The sequence below is a fragment of the Xiphophorus maculatus genome, chromosome 15, assembly GCF_002775205.1.
Source record: "Xiphophorus maculatus strain JP 163 A chromosome 15, X_maculatus-5.0-male, whole genome shotgun sequence".
Taxonomy (NCBI): Eukaryota; Metazoa; Chordata; class Actinopteri; order Cyprinodontiformes; family Poeciliidae; genus Xiphophorus; species Xiphophorus maculatus.
Window position 1 is genome coordinate 15222692 of NC_036457.1, and position 23978 is coordinate 15246669.

General features: G+C 37.7%; 1 protein-coding gene across 3 annotated transcripts in view; it reads left to right on the top strand.

The window, feature by feature from the left end:
* The first annotated feature begins 14431 nt into the window (after window positions 1–14431).
* The window catches only part of LOC102233797 (synapse differentiation-inducing gene protein 1-like), a 45526-nt gene continuing 35979 nt past the window's right edge, over window positions 14432–23978 (top strand). The window contains exons 1-2 of one of the 3 annotated variants that reach the window (XM_023347178.1): window positions 14432–15707; window positions 16384–16473. The gene's annotated coding sequence lies outside the window, so the exon portion shown is untranslated. Of the gene's footprint in view, window positions 15708–16383; window positions 16474–19436; window positions 20032–23978 lie in introns of those variants that run through there. The other 2 variants (XM_005812606.2, XM_023347179.1) reach the window with 2 other exon arrangements.

Below are 23978 nucleotides of genomic sequence, written 5' to 3' on the forward strand. Positions count from 1 at the left end.
AGTGCAGAAAATGATATTTGGTCACCTAGTCCAAGTGCTGTTATCACCCAGCAATGCTGCTGCCATCTTTATGCGAATATTAATTACACTGATTAGTTTCCTGCATTAAGTGCAAGTTGGCTGGTACAAAAAAATAACTCAGCATGTTGCTATAGAGACCAGCTGCTCATGCCCAATAAAATCAATGACTCATATAAACAAATTTTAAATTCGATTGATATTATTTTAATTTATGTGTCCAACCTGTATCAATAAAATATGATAGTGTATGGATTTATCCTTTGGTTTTTAAACATTTAAAGTTATATGGTCTTTGTATGGTCTCTGTAAGTTTCCTTGCATGAGTTTAAGCTACATTTTGAAAATAATTTTATTAGTCAGTCAAACTGTTTATGTCTGTACAACATTGCCATAAGAAAAACCTTGCATATTTTTGTGTTCTTTATTCCAAACCCTTTATAATGCTCTTCTGCTCTGGCCTCCCTGCTACAACATGTGTGCATGTCAAATCAAGCGCACAACAGAAGCTGACATTTTCCTTTGCTCGAAATTTATCTCTCTGCACAGAAATACTGGAACACCAGAGGCTCCCATCATATCTGCAGAAGTCTGTCATTTCTCACAACAGGCCCCTAGTGACTCAACTGAAATGCCACTGGCACTGGGTACTTCAGAAACACTTCCCTTATTCTAAGAATGCATTTGTTAGGTTAAAAGACTGGTAATGGCAAATAAAAAAGCACTGGGTTATGACTCCAAACATTCAAAGAATGTGGCCCAGTTTGTTGGGTTGCATGAGAAACTAGGAGGGGCCCTGACATCCTTCACACAATGCCATTTATAACTACATGATCAGACTTTTATGAGGTAAGCATTAGCATAAACTTAGAGATTTAAGTTGCAAGCCACTATTTTTTGGTTCTTTGCCTGTTTTAATGACAAAGTTGAAATGATGGGGGGGAAAAAGTCAAAAAGCATATCGATGTAAAAACGTTAAGGATAAAGTTGCTATGTTGGTTAAAGACCTGGTCAATAACCAAAACCAACACTAGCACAAAGTCCTATGACAGCCATGCCTTTTTTGAAAGCAAAGCTTTGTGCAAAAAGAGAATTAACTTTACACTTTATAGCAGGATTTATTGACAGGAAAAGTATTTATTTTTTAGAATATGAACATGCACAGCTCCAAAGAGACCCACATGTGCAGAAGAAGAACATAGACATCACACAACAGCTCTTTGTCAATATTATTCACTTTTGTGTTTTTAGACAGTTGTTGGATGGTTTTAATCATCATGCTGAAGTTTTAATCCAGAAAAAAATGTATTAAACCAAAGCAGTGTTGTTTTAAATTCAACAGGTTTTTAGAGTGCTACACGTAAATATGCCTAGCGAAGTTTAAGAGTAAATATGTACCGACATTATTTCTCCTCTTCTAATCTCCAGTATAAGGACTGAATTTCTGAAAAGTGCTGAGAGTAAACAGAACATCTGTTTAGTAGGAAATTAGAAGCTGTAATTAAAATGAATAGTGTTTCCTACGAGATGACAGATTATACACACTCCACAACAAATTCCAGTCTCTTGACGGCTGCAGTAAAGTCTGTGATACAACAGACGTGTTATTGTAGCAATTATCTTTGATTTATTGTTGAAATAAGACGGGTTTTTTTAATCATTCCTCAACTGTTTGGGATTCAGCTAAACACTGCTTGCATTCAAACACATATTTAGTGTTTCTTTATTCCTTTAAGCTAATATTATTTGAAATTATGGATCGTATCATTTGCCAACCAGCCTTGCAACAGAAGAATGAGCAGTGTAAACAGAGTAAAACAAGCTAATTATTGTGAACACATAAGCAGGAACAGAAAAGGTGTGCTATCAGGTGAAGGAGTATTCAAACAGCTTGCATCAGTAGTAATCCCTCAGAGAAATGTCTGCTGTGGAAAAGCTTTCTAGTATATAAAAAAAAGGCTGGCTCTGCCAGGACCCAAAGCCCCAAATGTCAAGAAGACACAAAACAAAACAAATCAAACTGTGAAGCAAAAAAAAAAGTGTCATTCAAGCAGATCCTGTCAGTCTCCACCTGTCACTCAGAAATCCCAACATTTATGTGCTCACTTAAACACATCATTTGAGCTGAAAGTAACATCTTCTCATATGCCTGTGGCACTCAAAGCCTACACAGGCGTTAGTGAAATACAGAGAAAAAGAGGAAAAACAAGACGATTTAAACAGTCAATTTGCTCCACAGTGTACTGCTGTTTTAAAAATAGCCAGTCCCGTAAAGCTTTTTAAATGGCTTGGCTTGTTCTGGGCTTGTTCATTTAGCCTGTTCAGCCTCCTGCTGCATAATGAGACGAAAATTGTCTTTTTCTCTCTCTCTCTGCTCAGTGATGAGGTTTTTTTTTTTTTTTTTTTTTGGAAAGCACAGTGGTGATGTGGTGGCGGCGGCATTGCTTAGTAGAAGCACTGCACTGGTTTTTGCAAAGCAATATTTGCTTCTCATGATGTTTAACAAATATGAAAAAATATGGCTTGAGATCCAGTATTACTAAAGACTGCAGTAATTTTATATTTTTTTTCAAAGCTTTAACAGAGAAAAATCAACTTAAAAGGACTCAAACAAAAAGGTCAACACTTTCTGTTTTTTTATTTATAAAACATTTTGAAAAACATATTTCCCTTTTGTCACATAAAATCCAAAGGTTATAGCCACACAAAATGTGAAAAAAGGAACAATAGCAGTTCTGCTGCAAGGCACAGTATCCGTTCATCTGTCCACTTTGGTCTTACAACAAATACTGCGTAACCAAAGTACAGATTAGATTAACATCGCGGTGAGCCACACGGCCTTATTAACAGTGACATGGATCTGGCATCTGGTGATTTTTATCTTCCTCGTGAAGGGATGGCATCATTATGCTGTTGGTGACTAATGTGCTGTCTCACATTTCCTGAAAGGAGAGGAAGAATTATTCTAACTAGTCAACTGAACAACTTAATAAACTGAACAAGTTTCTAATTGGCAATTGAATGACAGTTTTTATTTGAAAAACAAAAAAAAAAGTCAAAAATAATGAATATTTTTGACATTTTCATTATTGTTTCTGGGATGGTTGAGATTAAAAAAACGGGAAGGAAGATCAATCTTCAAAGACAGGAATGCTGCAAAGAGATTTTTCATTTGTAAGATATTTTGGGAAGTTATGCCTTCCTTTTAAAACTTTATGAAAATATGCTTCGCTATTCCACAGAAAGCTTCTGACTGCTGTTTTCCTTTTCCTGAGGCTATTTCCACCACCAGCGCTACTCCTTCCATGGCTTTTGGGGAGAGCAGGGAGTGTTGCAAGACAGGAAATGTGCTGCAGAGAAAGAGGGTGTCAGCTGTCTTGCCAAGGAAGGATGCTGAAGATAAGTCTTGTAAAATGAGACGTGTAGTTTCAAGGGCTTGCAGCAAATTGGGTGCTGGATTTCTGTTGATTCTGGAGGAGTCCGCAGCAGAGGTTCCGAAGCATTTTAAGCTTCCAGCATTTTAAGCTCTGTGACTTCTCTTCCGTGGAAGAGAAGTCACAGACACTAGATTACCATATTTCAAAGCCAGACCGGTTCAAAGAGAACAAACATTGATACGGAGCAAAGTGTACAATACCAACAAAAAACACTGTAATCATTATTAATTTAAAACCACTGACTGGTTCTTTATCATTTTTAACCAAAGCTACTAAGAACCATTCTGGAAGGTCCATAGAGCCATTTGCAGCTCCATCGTTGCAGCTCTGGTCTAAACTGATATTTTTATTTTTCTGGCACACGTGTCACTTACTTTGTAAAATGTGATGCTATAGAAACAGAATAACGTTTGACATATTTTATGTTCTGTTTTTCTAATACTTAATGGTCACCTGATCTTATTGGAGTGGCAGCTCTGAGGCAGCGAGGTCTAAGTCAGGTATCTAATGATCCATAAACCAATCATGTTGAAGGACTACTTACGTATAACTTCTCATATTTACAGAGTACTACAACACATAATTGTGTGATTGTGTCAGTAAGCCTCATTGGTGTTATATTTTTCTCCTTTTTTTCATGAGCAAATAAGGTAAATGAAGTAGCCACTCATCTCCACTGAGCGCTAAGGCACGGTCCGTGTGGTAATCTATTTTATAGTCTGGCTTATTCAGAAAAGAGAACCAGATAAATTCTCTCTGGGCAGGCAGGCTTAGACCCAAATGCCTAACATGCCATCATGCCACTGTAACAACAAAAGTGATGTACTAGCTGATAATGCTAGTTGCATGTAGCGACTTCTTTTGGCCCCCAGTCAATGGATTGTGTTGTGCTGTGTGACGCTAACTGTACGGCAAGGGCGTAGGTTTGGTCTAAGTTTTGGTGGGACCTTACAACTTACTGACCAACCCCCCCCCGCACCGACCATTTTTGACCAGTGGGGGGGGGCACCACATTGGCTTAATAACCCCCTGAAGCTCCAGCCACCTCTCCATCATTCTGCTCTGCCCCTTGCTCTGCTGTCTGAGCATCCTATGTGAAAAAGTATTACATAATTAACAGACCTATTCTACCTCACATTCAGTGCTGACCTTACTAAACACCGGACTTTACAACAAATGCGTTGCGTGATAGATATCTAACTTATGGGCCCACTCACTGTACTTACAGCCGAGGTAGCGAAATAACTTCTAATGTCTGTCGTCCTTTTCTTTTTTGGTGGCGACATGGTCTCGGAGACTCATAATAAATGTCAAACTCAGAAGGAGACACGTTCACTTTCAGCACCATGGACCAAGCTTCCGTTCCGCGTGTGGCCAGCTGGCCGCCGCCTGTTGCAGCTAATCAAAGAACGTAGATCCACGTTCTTTGAGCCAATAGCGGCATGGGTCGTCATAGTTCATAACAGCGAATTTTAAAATGAATGCTACCACCGCGTAGTACATTGAAATATTAACTAATCAATGTAGATTTTCGTTTATTTATTTTGTTTTTGTTAAAAAATACATATGTTCTTTTAATTAATGTGGCAAAAATTGGTCGGGACTATTTTATATCCCTTGAATATTGGTCGTGACATGTCACGACCGTCCATACCCAAACCTACGCCCATGCCGTACGGTATCCATGATCCTATAGACATACAACTGAAGGGTGTCCAGGAATGCCGTAGTACGTGTTGGAAGTAGTTGAGCAGTACAGCATGGTACACAACCATGCTGTACTGCTCAGTTGCAGTATGTGAGAAACAAGCAGCTTAAATGGTTGACTTCACAAATCATAAAGTTCAGAGTGAGGAAAAAGCACCATAAATTGTCCATTTTGTTGTTCATATACTGTGGGTCAGGATATATAACACTGTCAAAAACCTTTAGGCCTGTGGGGAAACAATATTTTTATATAATTTTGGTGATATACAAATAAATAATAACTGATTTGACTTTTTTTATTTTAAACTTGAATTGATGTGATTAAATGTCAAACAAATGTCACCCTATAGAAATATTTAAAACATGTGTGTAAGCAGGTAAAACAGAAGAAACCTACGAGGTTCCAAATACTTTTTATGGGATTGAATCTCAGGTGTGTTTCTAGGTTGAAATCTCTATTAGTGTTTTGTATGCATTGAACACTTGATGCCCATTTCAGATTATTTTAAAGCTCACCTCAACTCTCATCCTTGCTCATGTAAATTGTAGAATTATGTGTTAGCCACCTATTTTTTTTTTTAACGGTCTCCTAACAGGATTGCCAACATCTTTTTATTCTCGGACAAAACATACTGCTACATTAAGAAAAATAATCCACTAACTCTGAAAAGTAACATAGCTTCCAGCTTGTTGTTGTGTTTTCCTCTACATTCCATTCTCTCCAACTAAAAAAAGAAAAGGAAAATCAGCTCACTGTACGCCGTGTGAGACACAACATCAGCACCACTGAGCTCCACAACATTTCTGTGACTATCAACAACATACCAGGGGCGAAGTGTTGCTGAAATGCTGATAACCTCGGATTGTTATCGAATACAAATGGAGCGGCATAGATGAATAATCCTCCCTCATGACAGAAATAATAGGATTGGCTGCTGAATTAATCAATTTTCATCTGTAAAAAATGGCATACATTCAAAATATTCTCACTGCCTCTCAATGCCTTGCCTCTGCGATGCGCAAAAAAGTCAAAACTCTGGAAAAACTGATTTACTTTGCATGAATAATGTTTTATATTTTATATTTAGTTGTTATGGCCCTTGAAAATTTGATCTCATTAATAGTTCTGTTTCAGAAGAACAAACTAGAAATACCACTCTTATGAAGAAACATTACTCACAAGAATATTGTCTGTGTTAAAAGCAATGTTTAGACATCTTTGTCTTTTGACTGAATTCTCTCAAAGATAACTTTAATTCAGAAACAAATCTGGAATTTCACTTAAATCCTCCATGGCAAAGACACATCTTATCAACATTTTCAAATTTTATCTTCTTGCATAGAATAATATTCCACAATCCATTCATGTTTTATACCCTCTTATCCTTACAGGGACCTGGTGCCCACCTCCAGCAGTCACCAGGTAAGATATGGGGCATACTCTGGACAGATATGCTAAATTGTAAAAGGTAAGACCTTTGTGCCATATCCAGCCATGTGGCACACATTGTATTAACCTTTTTTTCCTCAATATTAGGCAGTCTACTTGACTACCTAATATTGTCAAACAGTTTTAGTGAGCTAAAACATTTTTAGCTCATTAAAGCTAAAATGTGAGATAAAGAAGCTAAATTCTAAATGTTGGTGAATTTAGAATGTTGGTTCTAAATTCACCAACATGAATTTAGAAACTCCAAATTCATGTTGGTGTTCTAAAAATTTTAAGTGACACATTTTATTGAGAAGTATCAAAAATAGTATTCACCATTGAGCTGACACTTTCTATCCTGCAGCATCATTATGGAACCACAGAAAAATATTCAAATGTTATACCGTGCTGAAAGGAAACAGATACTACATTCAAAAGATAAATGTGCAAAAGATGCTGTCTGAAGCCGGTGAGAGTGGGTGATGATCCACAATAAAATAAGTCCTACCAGGATGCACCAAAAGGCTAATTGGAAGGAAGAAACCAATACTCCAAAAGCAACATAAAAAAGACTGAATAAAGAGACTAGCGCACATTACAAAAGAAATGTTCCTTTCCTGGGGCAAAAAAGAGAAAACATTATGTGGAATTACTGAAGCATCATCTCAAATCATTAGCAAGGAAATTAAAGCTTGGGTGCAAATGGTTCTTAAAAATGGAAATGACTCTAATCATATCCTTAAATTAATTTTTATTAGTAGTAATGTGGCTTAAGGACAACAAAGTCAGTGTTTCAAAGTGACTGTCAAAAAACTCTCTTCAATTTTATTGAAAATTTGTGGGCAGAGCTGAAAATGTGTGTGAACAAGGCGGCCTGCAAACCTGACTCATTTTCAGCAGTTCTGTCAGGAGCAATGAGCAATAAGTCCTGCAGCTGTTATGAGTTGCTTGTTAAAGGCTACTCAAAAGATTTAAAGCAAGTAAAACACTTTAAAACGAAGTACTTATAGTCTTATAGTGTTTGGTTTGTGTCAAAATGCTTTTCATCACCTTTTTGCCAAGACTCTGATGTTTCTGTGGACACCATTACTGAACCAAGGGAAGGTTCAGTAATGAATGCAAGGGGGAAAAATTAGAATGTAAATTGAAGCCAGTACAGGTATTTCTTCACCACGAATCAAATATAAATGAACAAGAACAAGTTAAGCACATCAAAAATACTTTTAAAATAAAATTTTGACCTACATTCTTAACCATGTAGAAAATGGGATTGAAGCACGACAAAGTTTATGGGAATAGTGAAGAATGGTGTAATAATGTGGTCTCCTGGTGCCAACGGGAAACATCTACTTTCTGTAAGACCAGTTTTATCTTAAAGTTCCCGCCAAAAAATAAATTTCAGCAGCCATGATAAGGACACACTTGCAAATCTACACAGTTTGTCACGTTACCATCAAAACGAACATTAAGTACGAAGGAACGTTAGCAGTGTTGTGGTTCTACATGATAAAAAAAAGAAAGAAAATTACAAAAAATAAAATAACATACTAATATAGGTTGCCTGAAGAAAGCAGTTTGGCCTGCTGCTCAGTCAGCTCAATCCTCCTGGTTTTGTGGTACATAGATCCCCTCATGTTTTGAGGGAACAGGATTAACATCCTTGTAATCGCTCCTGTCTCTCTCTGAAAAAACCCCAATCCTTTCAGCATCCTGGCCGTCTTTAGTGCTTACTTTTTGGTAGAGAGCCTTTATTCTGCCATATTTACACCTGAGCTCTTGTCCTCCCACCCCTATTGGTGACCTTAGATGAGTGTTAAGATACTTCCATTTTCCTGTCAAATATACTGCATATATATATATATTTTTTTTTTAACCAGTCCAGTATGTGTCTAACTTGTATTAAAATCTTATTTTTAGGCCAGAAATGTGCATTGAATTGAACAATGTGTGTAGGGTTTGGATAAGGCCTGTGAGATAACAACGTGTTAATCCAAAAAAGAGGATAAACCAAAAAGGATTTGGGGAAGAGAAGCAGCAAAGAATGATCCTGACTCATCAGAGTTATTTTTCTTTTTTTCTTTTCCTGCTCTCTCCAGGTGTGTGTGCTTGCCTCTTTTAGAACTTATTTTTGGCTGGTGATTAGACTCCCTTGTTTCCTTTAGCACTCAGCTGTGAATATGCCTCCTGCAGCCCCTCATTGTAAATTCTGACTCATACACAATTTCCTCAGATGTCCGTCCACAATCAAGGTGACTTCAAGAACTGTCTGCAAAAGTCGCACAGACTTGTGTAAGGGAAAATCTTTCACTTATCAGGTAAAAAAAAAACACAAGGAATGTAGATTTTTGCTCAGGTTTGCTACTGAGTCATTAAAACCATTAAAAATAATACGTTTAGTTTCAATGTGTTTTTCTCCCTGCTTAATTAGAGGTTGATATTTTAAGCAACTGTTTGAAACTGAAATTTCACCCAATAGGAGCAACAAGTAATCCTTCTGCACTTTAAGATAAAAAACTAGAGAAGTGACTAGTGAGTGATAAATGCTGGATGTAACTGCATTGCCTTGCAAAAGAAATCATAAACATACATTTTTTAAATAGAATTTTATATAATACATAATACAATATAAAGTTGGTTAATACTTGATCCAGTGACTTCAAGAAAGGTCAATAAGAGATTGAATTGAACGATTGCTCAAGAGTCTTTGTAACTGATTGTTCAAAGAAAGACGGTTCATTAAATAAAAAACACAATACAATTTGTATTAGTAATACATAAATACAACATTAGAGTGTCTTCAGTCAGAAGATGTTCAGATCTCCTGGGATGCAGACAACTAAAGGAGGTCATTCAACCCCCAACCAACACCACATTAAAGCACTGGAGAAATATAATTAGCAAGAAATACTACAACATTAAGCTTTAATTTGGGATTAACTGAATCAAATTAAACTGAAATGAACTAAGTTGAAATTAACTGAATTGATCTGAATTGAACTGACTTGTTTTCATGTGAATAAATGCAGGATGAACCAACATTTAACATTATAAAAGTACTAGATAGAGTTGTTAGCTATTGACATTCAAACAAATAGATTTTTGCTGAAAAAAAAGAAATTAAAAATATTCTATCTCTTAACAGAGGTTACCAGTACTGCATGACTGCACTGTAGTTTTCCAAGAAGCATGCCCAGTGTATTAAATCGAGTCCTTTCATCACCTGCAGTCTCTTTGTTTTTCAGCCCCTGCTCATCATAGTTGTGTGTCACATCAGGAGAAGTGAAAACATGAGGTCAGCGAGGTCGCTGAAGCGTAATAAATATTGACAAGGCATCGGTCCGTGCAACCCGTGCCCTGACAGTGTGCATTCAAGTATGTTTAACTACTCACGTAGGGATGATGACATCACCCCAGAGGAAAGAAAATATATATATATCTGAAAACTGAATTGATTATGCATATTTTCCACAGGGAGCTGCATGAAATATGAAGTGTGCCCTTTGACTGGCATTTGGACATGCTGCTTGTACTGATTAGCCGGGGTAGTCAGGACAGTATTATCTGCTAACAGGGTACAACTGACACGCTGTTAATTAGACCTGGTAATCAAAGGTATGGAGGGCCTCATTAAACAGTTGCCAATCATTCATCCTATCCAGGATCTTCAAAACATACACAGACCCAGCAGGTTGGCTGGGCAATAAAGAACAGCAACATCCAGTTTGCCGTTATTAAAGATTCACGTCTAATGATCATGGCCAAACCACAAAATACACACATAAATGCAAAGAGAAGCAGGCTCCCCTGTTACAGAAAGTTTATATAATCATCATAGTTTATAATGAAAAAGGTAAAAAAATACCTTATACTAATAATTAGAGGTCAAAGTAAGGATGCCTTCCATTAAGCAATTTAATAACTGAATAAATTAGCAAGGAAGGGAAAATACTGTCTGAGCAGCTGGAGCAGGTTGTGTTTGTAATGCACCTGTTTCACTTGTTCAGTCAGGCATGGTGTGTCAAGTATGTTTTGTAAATAATTTCTCTAACATAAAATTAAATTTTTATTATAATTTTTTTTACATAAATAATATGTAAAAAACCCCAACATATTAGATATTATTTATGTAATATGTTTACATAAATAAACATATTATATATGTTTATTTATGTAAACTTATTTTGTTTTACATGTTAATGTTTTGGTTTGAGCACAAAATCAAAAGAAGTGTAGTGTGGTAAGAACAGATGAAAGTGCGTTTCCTCTATGTCACATTTATGTCACCTTTTCCTTGGCGTAAGTTTACCTTTCGGTTTCACACATGGGGAATTGTACAGAATTTATTAATTTAATATATTGCCACATATGTAGACACATGAAACCTTACACACCAACCAGACCCACTAGAGAAATCTTCAGGCTTTACGGCTTCGCCAGCCTTGACCTACTTTTTGTCTGCATTTATATCATTAAAGGTTTCTCTGTCATTCACATCCTAGATGGCACATTTATCCTCTAGGTATATAACAGCTACAGTTTTAAATCAGGACCTTTACAGCACAGTGATCCAGACATAAAGGAAGGCAATATGCTCTCAGACATTGAATAAGTCTCACTTATATCATCTTACATAGGATGGTTGAATACCACAAATCCTGATTGAAGCATCAAGATTATGATCTGCACAAAATAATGCTTTTTCTTCTCGTGCTTTAAATCTACACAGAATTAAAGTATATTTTGACATTTTAATAGAAGACAACAGTATATTAGTGTTTTAACAGTGCAAAAGTCTTGCCTCAAACTTTATGTCTTTATTTTTTGATTCCATGTTGCCAGGTTTACTGTTTTTGCAATCTTTTAAATACTCTTATGCCAGCTGGCCAGTCAAGGGTATCACATACAGATATAGCACACAAGATTCTGGCAACTTTAAGTTAGTTTTTGTCACAAAGATTCTCAGAATGAAATTCAGGCCAATAAAAGTTGATTCTGTGTTGCAGAGAATCAACAGAATCATCTTTCCCCCCCTTTTTCTAGGAGGAAAAAGAGAGGTATGGTTCCCAAATCTCTATCTCCAATGATGACAAACTCTTGAGAGGTGGTGTTTTTTTTTCTTCCTTTGGTTTTTGTGATCCTAGTGGGTTTTATTAATTAGTAACTTGACAGTAACAAGGGTTAAGAGATAAGGGGAAGACATGCAGCAAACAACCCAAGGTCAGGAATAAAACAAGGGACCACAGCCTCTGCATATGGTGCACCTGCTCTACCATGGACCCATCTGGCTCCAAGACATCACCTTTAATGTCCAGCAGCTTCATGATGTGTTAATTTACATTTCTTCTCCAATGTAAATTGCATAGTCTGCAACGTGGCAAAAAAAAAAAAGAAAAAATCTGGCCATATTTTGAGAACAATTCCAGGTTTACATGTAAATTGGCAATAAAACACAAAAGTCAGTTGCTCTTAAGAAGGACTAGGACTGACAGGACAAGCCAGATTTAATCTTCAAATTTGTTTAAACAAGACCTCTCAAACAACCACATCATCTGCCATGACTGCCAAGATTGATTGGCAAGTAGAGAGGCTGATGATGGGTCCAATCTAAATGGTTTTAGGGCAAACTGAACCAGCACACTCCAGTTCTCCAAACATCACAAAATTAAGCGCTCCTTTTTTTTGTTTGTGCACGTTGTACAGTGCTTAATGTATACGACAAAGAATTTGCACATCAGCTGCATGACTGATGTGCTGGCATGTCATGTAAGCAACAGCAGCAAAATTTGAGTGTCGAACGAGTGTGGAAATTGATCGAATGAAAAACATCAAACAGAATGTAGAATGATTCAAACCATTTTAAGTTTGTTTCAGCCTCTGCATTCATGTTACCATCCAACATGACCTTTGGATGATCAGAGCCAGTTTTTGGTTTACACATACGAGGTTGAAGTGCTTGCAGCTGCAACGTTTCCTCTGTCGGCGTTGTACTCCACAGGAGGAAAAAAGTCAGTTAGGCTGGATGAAAATATTTCAGAAATCATTTTGCAGTGTCCAAAATCACTCAATGGGCTTTACTTTACATTTACAAGCTTTTACTAAAGCCTTGACACAAACTTGAAATTTATTTTTTGTGTCAGACGTTGTTGTTAACAATTGTTTTTACTGACCACTGTCAGTTCTGCCAGGAGATCTAAATTTTCGTTTATGTTGTACTTTGAGTTTATTCTGCTATTTCTTTTTCAGATTTTTGTAAATTAAATTTAGATTTTTGCACCAGAAAAGCACCTTTATCTGGTTTGTAGCATCTAGTAATATTGTGTTTTTTCATTGCAACAAAAAATTGGTTTTGTTTCAAGAGAAACTGTGTAAAATACTTTTTTGAAAAAACAAAATTATTCTTCTCATGAATGAAAGTAAATTTGATTGATTCCCAGAGAAGGCTGTTGCTAAATGCTATAAACTTCAATGTCGCTGGTACTTACAGGTATTAAATATTAAATCGTTTCCTATGAATTGAGAAAGAAAGCCCATTTAAAAAATCCCCTCTACATCAAATTGTGGCCACAGATGCATTGAAAATAGCTGCATGGAGTGATGTGTTCGTAGACACCATCTGGTTTGACAACCTCAGCGCTTTTCTTCCATAATCTGCAATAACTGCCTTCTTCTTATTCAAACAAGAAGAAAATTGATGAAAGACCTTCAAAGTTCTTTCAGACGGATGCACGCTTAACGTAGAGCACGGTTCATCTTCTATAGCTTCATTATTTCCAGGTCTCTTTTTTTTTATTACTGTTTTGGTTCTGTGTTTTATGTAAGGGGAGGATCACAAAGGTTCATTTAAAAACTGTTGTGATCCACTCCACCGCTAATTGTGAAATCCCATTAAAAGCACGCAGAGAAAAAGTAACCCGAGAAACGAATTGGATTTTGTTTGAGCGGGAGAGAAAAGACAACAGGCTAAACAGCAGAGATGTCAAAGGATAAATTCAGTAATTAAAAATACAACATAGGACTTTCAGATGCTCTCTTCTGAGCGGGGAGTTCAGAGGAACAGCTCTTATGAGCAGTTGAACATGCATGCTCTGCTTACTGCATGGATTCTCTTAAAAGAACAGAATTTGATTTCTGCTACTCAAAGGAAACAACGACAGGACACTTGTCTTTCAATTACTGGATGTCTTCAACAAAGCTTCTAATTTTATTCATATTTTTATACTAATGATATAACCAAACGTTAAAATAACAATTTCCTTGTTGATTTGTATTGTAATGCATACAATATTATATTGTACAACATCATATTGTACCAACATTTGGTACAATATGCCTGGTGTACAGTCATGCAGTAATAAAATCAACTGAATTTAAACAGCCAGATTCGATAAACTAGAATATACTTTCTGATGAGTTTGTCAGATTAAAAGTAACTTTTAAAAATAACAGCCCTTGTATGCGTATTAAACATATATTTTTAATATATTTAATATATTTTAATAAGCCCACATTGAAAATGTTTTTTATAGGTCTGACATGAAACTCCAGTGTAAAATGCTGTTTTCATTAACTGTAAACATCATGAAAAACTTTAAAACATCAGTTTCTGTGTAATTATTCCATACATGTTTCACTTAGTGAATTGAGTTTTCAATATTACAATTTATTAAATATTAATACATCTTAGAAAAATCTGTGAAAAGGCTATTTTGTTTATGAATACTCAATAATATATGATACAATGAAATAAATACACATGATATGACTCTTCACATAACACACGTAAACTAAAATGCATCACAATATGATACAGTACAATATAATTTGATATATATTGTGATTTTGAATAACATGAAAGCATTTTCAATGTGACAGGTAAGTGTTTAATCCCAGCAGCCACTGGTAATAAGTTCACATATTTTTATCCAACACATAACACAATGTGATTCTTCGTCCTAAAAGAAAATAGAGTCTGCTTTTACAAAGACAGTTTTGGAGATAATATGTGATATTACTTATTGAAATTGTTTTTAGTTTTTACTGTGAAGAGAGAGAAACAAGCAGAGACTGCCAGACCTCCTTGTTCTAAACTATTTCAACTGACTTATCCGGCTCCTGGGGAGCAGCATCATTACTCTAAACCCCTATCAAATCTCTAAGCCTTCCCAAAGGTTGAGCCAAGCCACTTTTCACAAAATGATTGCATTTGCAGAATTTTTTTTATATTTATTTTGGCTTTTGGTCACTCCCAAGAGCTTATCACAGTAGTTCAGATCAGGTCTTACTTCATAGTGATAAACCCAGTTACATGGATCCAGATGTTTTTTTGTTTACATGTCGCTGATAATCACTGATCGGTGCAAGTCAAAGTTAGTCCAATCAGAACTAACATTATGGATGTTTTTTTAACATATATTATTTACATTCTCCCTATTTTCAAATTTCATCTAAGCATAAGCCAAAAATGAGAACAGATTATTTGCTTTTGCACTGAGATCTTTTGCCAGGAATCTTTTTAAAGAAAACAATACAGCAATTGTGGTAGGAATTGCGGTGCCGTCTTCCTACACCTCCTGGAGCTCCTCACTCTTGAGTCACGAATTCTCATCTGCATTAGAAAGAGTAACTTCTCTTGCAACGCTAGCGTGGAAAGAATCTTTTACTTGACATATTATAACAACTAGTTTGACTACTTTGCAAGGTAAGAGTTATGCAACGTACGTATGCTGCTGTGGAGGTTGAGAATATTCATAATAGACACCAATAATGCAATTTCAACATGTTTTAATGAAACTGAAAAGGAAGGTAATAGTAGAGAGTTGTACATAATCACTTATGTGAATGTACTGAAGCATTTGCAACTTGTTCAAAGCAATAAGAAACAACTTTTCTAAAGTGTCTAAGTGATAAAATGATTTAAAGATCCAACAGGTAGTTTTGAGAATTTCAATACTGATCTGAAGGCTATGCCAAAGCGACTGAGAAAGTCTGTATTATAAACAACTTGTCCATAAAGTTGTTTACATTAACTTTTTTTCACTTTTAGTGGTAAGCTCTTCAGGCTACAGGCTCTTACATGGGAACAGCAAGAGCAAAATTGGATCCGAAGACCACTCAAGGTAATTGATAGATTTTGATGGTTGGCACATGAGTTTTCGGTTTGCGTTATGTTTAAGATAAGGGGAGAAGATCTACAGCAGGTTTCAGGAGCTGTATGTTGTAAATTACAGTCTTAGCCATGACAGAGACCAAAGGCATGCACAAAAAGTCAAACCCACACGTGAACGAGATGTCATGTCCCGTGTTCTTTAAACGACTATGCAGCATTTCAACAATGTTTTATTTTGTGTTCCCTTTTATCCTCAAAGGGTTTATCAGATTACTCGAGGAGAGAGCAATTTCCAACTTGGGACAAAATCTTGATTGTTTTTTTGCTGCAAGTCACTGAAGTGAAACATGGAGCAGCTACAGTCTATTTTCCAGAGTGCATCATCAGTGAGGAAGCTTAATGTGTTGCAGAAACATCTACCAACATTTTTTTTAATTGGAAAACTAAGTGTGGCCATTTTTTTCAATTAACTAAGCCCTAGCAGCACTCTAGCTACAAATTTATCCACATTTCTATTATGACATTGAAAAGTTAATAGGTGTTGCATATACATGAGATTTAAATATGTATTATTGTGAGGCAGGCATTCAATAATTAGCACCAGATTCACTAACGTTTTGTTGGCCTTGCTTTGTCTCTTCAAACACTCCTGCTCATTTGTATTCTTTTCTGTTTCTCCCTGTGAGTGTCGACTGAGAGTGACAGAGAGGTAGAGGTTGGGATCGAGCTCGGTGCCGTCGATGAGCCCTCTGCCTTCTAGACTCATTTGTGAAAAGGTCTGTAAAGGTGACAAATGACACCGTAAGAGGAGAGCCAGAAAATGGTTGGAGGCGAGAGCGAGGTTTTTATACGCCCAGTGTAGCTCCGTTCTTAAGGAATTCTCTCCACGCTGTTGCCATTATGCCGGAATGCCATCCTCCTGCCTCCAAACAGACCTGTGAGCCACTGAGCTCAGGGATATTCATTTGCAGCCCTAATGTTCTGTGGCAAAAGGAATTGGAGTCATCTCAAAACAAACAAATTGGATCTTACAGCTCTGCTGCATCGCGAGACATGCCTGTAGCTGTGAGAGCGACAAGCACCCCTGAAAAGCAGGGAAGGATAGGGCAGAACTTCACAATATGACAGCCTTCTGCTGATCAAACTGTAAGTGTAAAAAGAGAGGAGTGAAGCTAAGGAAGAAAAGTTATCAATGATTGATGGGCTTCTGATGAGGCCAAGAGTGCAACCGACCAGTGGACCTGAATCTGTTTGTCAGGAATGATTGCTGTTCCACTGAGTTTGAACAAAAAAATACAGATAGGAAAAAAAAAATACTCCTGGGAGGCCTGTCTTAAGAACAGTAGGTGGTTTGAGGAAACGTTGAAATGGCGTTATGATCAATGTTTCAGAACGTTCAAGCTATTACACGGCCTGTCAGAGCCACCTCCCATTGTGCTTGCCCTCTTTTTTTCCATCCCTATTGTCCATCCCTTGGTCAAACTCTGTGATGATCCAAACTATTTTGATCCACACTCTCCTGGGGTATTTCTTGACCTTTTCCCCACTTTTTTCTTACGCTCTTCTTTACTCTAAAGTGGGCAGGTCTAAATGTCAAATGCATAAAAGAGGCTAGTATACATCAAAGAAAAGAAATGTCTATACAAAGAATCTTAGAGATTTTACACTTACGGGTCAAAAATAATTAAGAGTAAGAAGTCCGGATGTAGATTACGGTGCATATTTACTCTGAGGTGCATTTACTTTTATTAAGTTCTCATTTTCTTTTAGAATGTAAAAGAGACAAGCATTAAATGATTGATATGTTGTTGATGTAACAGTAACAAGAAAATTCCTACAAGAGGATGATTCATATATCTGTGACCCAGCTGCACATTTATAGAATGCTCTATTTTTTAGATTAGAATCCAGATTTAGTGCATACTAATTTGCCGCCTGGCATAATATAACATATGGGTGCAATTGCTCTTTGTGTTAATGTGTTAATTAGTTAAGGTGTTAAATCTTACACTGAGATTTTTTTTTCCTGCACAATTCTGTGATATAGCTTCATTTTTCCTAGCAACCCACATGATGTTTTAGAATACAAATACAAAGACACACAATGCTGTCTGATTAGGACAGTGCCAGTGTTACTGGCTGTGCCTGCAGCTTTAATGAAGTCCATGGATCCATCTTCTACACCTGCTTAATCCTTACAGGATTCCAAGGGGGTCAAAAGGTGAGAGATGGAATAAACCCATGGACCAGACGGCAGTCTATCACAGAGCAACAAAGACACCCACAGGACAAAAGACACCAAACAGCAAGTTAGAGAGACTAATCCACCTACAATAACAGGCATATTTTTATGCCTGAAACCCAAAGGTTTCTGGCTGCCCAAGAAACCGTTTGGCAGCCAGGATCTCCAAAATCTCTTGTATTTGCTCTTTGCTTGTTGTTTCATCCAGTTAACACTGTATGCGCTCTTCAGTCACAATAGATGAAAAGGTTTGGACCTCAAAGTTCGACCATGAGATTATTTATTTGCAGCTTGTAAAATCTGTGACAAAACTGTAGTTTTGTCACAGATTGAAAATCTTTTTGAGAAGTTGCTATTGACATAAATCAATGGGCCAAACAATGAATGCAGCCTGCTGCCATATAATTCACTACTGTAGTTGGCAATAGCAGGCTATATCCAGCTTGTACCACCCCTGATGTGGTACCAGAAAACAGGGAAAAACTGCACAGTATCTGGAAATGGAGATAAATCTACATGGGGCTGGCTGGGGGGACAAAAACAGGTAAAGCCACGTCCATGGAGAAGAAGCTTAAGGGAACGCACCTGAAAAGGCTCCAGCCAAGATTCACATCTATAACCTTTTTGCTGCAAGGAAAAACCTCAGACTTGACTTAACTTCAAGAGTATCCAAAGACATTCCCAGGATATAGAATCTATCTAGCAAGTTCTGGGTCGGCACTGGCTGGAGTATCCTCACAATGGGACACCTGGAAAACCTTTGAAGGGACGAGAGGTGGAAGCATTTTGACCAGATCTCAGAATCACCTCAGCTGATTACTTTCAACTCAAAGCAGCAGTGATGTGATGATACTATGAGCCAACCTTCAAGATGGCCGACCTTTGTGTTTATCTGGAGTTCAAACTGAGCATTAAACGGCATTGCTGACCATGTACACCGTTTTTTGACCACTAACAGGAAAAACCATGTCGCAATCCTAAAATCATCTTAAACTGGCAACTTGCACATGACAGAGTACAAGTAATCAAAATAATTTGACTTGCAGCAGATAAATCCGCATCAACTGTGTGAACCTGTCATGTCAATAATGGCGAAACTTTGGAAGAGATGTTTTTGACACCTTGTTGAACCTATGCGATAAAGAATTAGGGCTTTATGCTTCTGGCAAAAAAAAGGGGTCCAACCCAGCAAAGCGTTCCCAAGAAACAGAAATTAAACATATTTAATAAGAAATTATTTTCAGGGTCTTTCACCAAGTAGATTTATTGTCTAATTCTATAATAATAATAATAATAATAATAATAATAATAATAATAATGTGATTGAAGTCATTGGATTCACACATTTAAACTAATAAAATCACGGGTCACAGAAAAAACACAGAGCTGCCTCCTCACGTCCATCCATTCTCAATATAATTGCCTGTTTAAAAGGTGCCCGCTGTCTGCCCTGAAGCCCTTCCAAGGAGAGATGACAGTCCAGTCCAATCACGACTCTGATCACCTGTCACTTTAATGAACTTAGATTTGCTTGGACTTTTCTACCTTATTTCATCCCAGTCTGCTTCCTTTCCCGCAGCGAGCGGTGGATTGCCTTGATTTCGAGCAGTCAGGGTTTTAACAGATCTTCAGATTGCAGACGGCTTGCTGATGACCAATAGGTAATAGTAAATTCGGTTATAGTAATTTCTGGCTGTCTGGGGTGGACGTGTTGTGTTGCCTACTCGCCTTGCGCGCACTTCCACTCCTCATCTCTCTATCCGCGTCTCTAAACCTTTACGCACCATCAATCGTGTCTCCCTCTTTATGTTCCGAGGGTTGTTCTAAGTTTCAGAAGAGACAGATATCCAGTGAGAGGTCGGGTTTATTGTGGGGAGAGAACCTCATCTTTGGTGGAGGAGCTCTTTCTTCCTCCCCCCTTGAAGTCGGAAGAGCGGCTTCGCCCGGAGTGATGGGCTATTTCTTTAAATGAGAAAGTCTGAGAAATGTCTCTTTCTGTGGAGGACAACGCCAGCTCCGCTGCCATAATGCACGGGCAAAAACAAGCGAATGTTTCCATCCTCATGACATCTGGAGCCGCCAGGACCCAAAGGTAGGGATTTTATTCTCCCATCACAGTTTTCAATCTCTTTCGCAATAAACGCGTGTAGAGGCACGCTTTTATTTGATCGCGAGTGTCTTTATGTGAAGAAAGCGCGCTGCTTTTACGCACAGTTTTGCCTTCTCATGTTCATCCTCAAGTAATTAATTTCATTACGGGGCCATATCTGTCGCATTGCACTGGGTCCCTTGCGATGGAGGAGGATGTTGATAAAGAACTCACACAGTCCCCACTTGCGACTGCTGAAGCTAAAATCCTACTCTGTTGTTTTTTCAGCGACTCAACTTCCGTCCTGTATTATCGGGATGTGTCTTTATAAGATCGGGCAGGTATTGGAGTAAAAACACTTGCTTGGACAAACAGTTTTAAAGGATTTATTTTTTCCTTAATTATTGAAGAAATCAAAGGGTGAAAAAGAAACAAAGAACGCTGTGGGGGTTTTTTGCGTGAACGAGTACGTTATCTCCTTAAAGTATTTGCATTTTATATGTTTTATACTTATTTATACTTATTAATACATATATACTATTTTGTGGATCCATAAAGTGATATAATTCAAACGTTTATGTTTTAAGCTATTTTAATCATTAGTTTTTTCAGCTACTAAACACACAAAATTATGTTTCTGAGTTTATTAGAATATATAAAAAATATTTTGTTGGAAAGGCTTTATGTTCATATCTACAGTCTTTGATACTGTCCTCAAAGAGGGTACCTAAAATCAATGCTTGGAAAAGCTGGCTGTTCCCAGATTGCTGCGTCAAAGCATATTTGTGGAAAGCTTAGTGGAAGGAAAAAGTATGAAATGTGTGCAGAGGTGCTGTTTCAATAGCAACAGGTTTGAATTGGTCAATAATTGGCCAATACGTGCTGACGTGAAGCCAACAGATAAATTGAAGAGGGAGCTGAAGATTAGGGTTATTACAGAGAAAGGTGTCAATTATTTTTAAAAATGCAATTTTTTGCATAAAAAAAATAAAATAATAAATGCAGAAAAAATATGTCTTTTTTAAGACCGATTCCTCGTTTTACTGTATTATCTTTTGAGAGATGCCTGTTTCATTTTCTACAAGAAGCAAACTTTTTGTCTGAATGAAAGCAATTCTAAATCTACATCTAACAGATGGTGTGAATAATTTTGGTTTTATGTGAGCACATTAAATGAAAGTTGAGTGGAAGGGAAACATTGCACAAGTAAGAAGGATGACAACAGACTTGAGAGGATTCTAGTTAGTTCGAGAAACTGACACTGTTGGCATGCACTCTGCACTACACAGGACTAGTTCTCACTATTAATATTTAATGACTGACATTGATGAGATTTATCATTTTTGTCTCCAAATCAGAAACCTGTCCCCTGAGCACCTGCAGTGATTTCTGTCCCCCGAATCTGAGTTTCATGAGTAAACAAGACAATAAGCCCTCAATCTACACCCATTCGTCCATCCAACACTGAAAATAACCTGGTCTAAACGCTGCTCTCATGTCATCTGCCCCAAAAGACTGCGATCAATAGGCAATGAAGACAACTCAGACACATTCTGCCTCACCGACAGCAAACAACAGAGAACAAACTATGCAGAAGTGCGACACCTTTCTCGCTGAATTATTCAAGCACCCATGACAGAGACGGCGGATTTACACATCAAGGAACACCTTGTGTCCTCTCACAGGAGTGTGAACATCATAAAGCACGGTGGCAAGAGTGCAACCGGGCACAAGGACTCCAGAGAGGGCTCTGGCTGTTCTGTGAAATGTATGAATAGTTTTATGTTCATGAGCTCAGCACACAGTCATGACCTCATCTGTGGCTGTTCGTGCAGAAATAGACATCCGATTAATTTGAAGTGGATTATTTTGTACACAGTCTCCTTTGATGGTAATAGATCGTAAAAGGATCAGTCAGCACGAGTGAAGCCCATTACTCATATAATCATTTTTGTTTGTCCCCAGATCAATCTGTGGGTTTTCCTCTGCTGAGGGAGCACTGATAATGTGCTAATGCTGATGTTTCAGCATTTCAACCTTGTGCATCATTCCAATTTGTGGCCATAAACAAGTGTGTGTCATCTCCCTTCTTCAATGCCATGTACTGCTTCTAAAATGAAATTACATAGCGATGGAGCTGTTGTTGTGGTTCCCAGCAAGCGGCTCTCCACATGTGGCAGCGAAACTGTGGATGCGACGTACTAGTAAACACATTAGACAGATAAGGCGCATTGGTATTCTGCCGCCTCTCGCTGATGCTTGCCTCAAGGCCTTGTTGATAATACCCGCTTTCCGTTTCTCCAGGGTCAGAGGTTAGAGCTTGATTGGCAGCAGGCTGCGAAAGGGAAGCAGGCTATGCTGACTGCAGTCTAATTGTGCTGCGGCACTCAGATGTTGGCGCTGCCACGGTCTTAATCTTACCCTATTCACACCTTGTTGCTTACAGGCTGTTAGCTAATCTTTGGACCCCATTGCTGGACCCCTCTGGGTGCCTCTCTCTCATGCAGTTGCACTGCAGCACCCAGGCCCTGTGCTAAGGCCATCTTAGTCATACCGAATTGTTTTCCTTGCAACAACGGCTTCTCTGCCTCATTCGCTTTCAGCCGCGCCTCCCAGCTTTTTATTCCTCGCCGCCTCTGCTGTCTGCCAATATGCCCAAATGCACTGAACCAGAGAATCACATATAATTGTGATCTCCCTCTCGATTCCCCTCCACCCTCTCCCTGCATCTATTTGTTACTCTTTCTTTGCCCAAAAAAAAAAAAATGCACCCAGCCTCACATACAGATGTATAGTCACTTACAGCCACATGTCAAACAAAACATGGCTGCATATATACATTTGAATTCTTTAGCTCTATGACTTTCATGCTGTCTGATTCTAAGGTGTCCTACATTTTTCAGCCTGCACTAAAATAGCTTATTTACTCTTTAATTCCCATTTGGAGGAAAAGAAAACGCGCCCACCTTGAACCACCAACACAGCCTCAACAAATTAAGTAGCATGGCAAAACCATAAATATTCCTGTGTGTGTCCCAAAGTAATGACATGAAAGTAGTCTGCTGTCAGCTTAAAGCATTTATTTGGAGTATTAGTCTTACAGATATTATAGCAGCAAAGTATTAAGCAGAACACTTTTCCTGTTACTTACATGACAACCGCATCATCTTGCTCTCAAAACCAAGTCAGAGTGGCTTGGCTTATTTGCTTTTAAAGTTTAAGCAGACCCACTAAATCAGGATTGTTTGTTGTCCACTAAGCATGGACTGTTCTGATATTTTGCAGAGAACCCTGATGAAATACTAGGATTTAATGGGATCACATATAAATATTAAATCAAAAGCTTATATTACACAGTTCATTTGGACAATAACACAGATTCTTCATAGTGCTGCTGAAAGGGCACAGCATATTAATTATTGCAGTTGTAATTTTGTGTATGGCATTTATGCAATGTTTTGAGTTATATACATAGACTAATGCAAAAATCTAGCATATGTACACATTAAATTTACTAGTAATTTTAAAAGAACAGTGCTTATTGTGCATTGTGGGTGTCTGGGTATTTACTGGCTGGTTAATTATTTGGACAGTCTGCTCAGGTAGCCAACCTGCAGTTGGCTGCTTACCAGACTTGCTGCTTAAAGCTAGTGAAGTGTCTTAATACAGTAAATATGAGAACAATAGTAAATATGATGGTGAAGCTCCTTTGGTTCTCACATTATGATGAAATGGATTTTTCGAGACCGGATATTATGGCATGCAAGGCAAACGTCTTTTGCCAAGTTGCCTGGCAGTGGCAACTTGAAGCCTTGTTTACCAAAACTGAAGCTTTAAATACATTATATAATCACTGGAAACATTCTGATGATTTCTTCTGCAAGAGAATAAATTAACTGGGAATAGTCCAGGCAAACACTTTTGACAATCAATTTCACTGTCTATGTCAG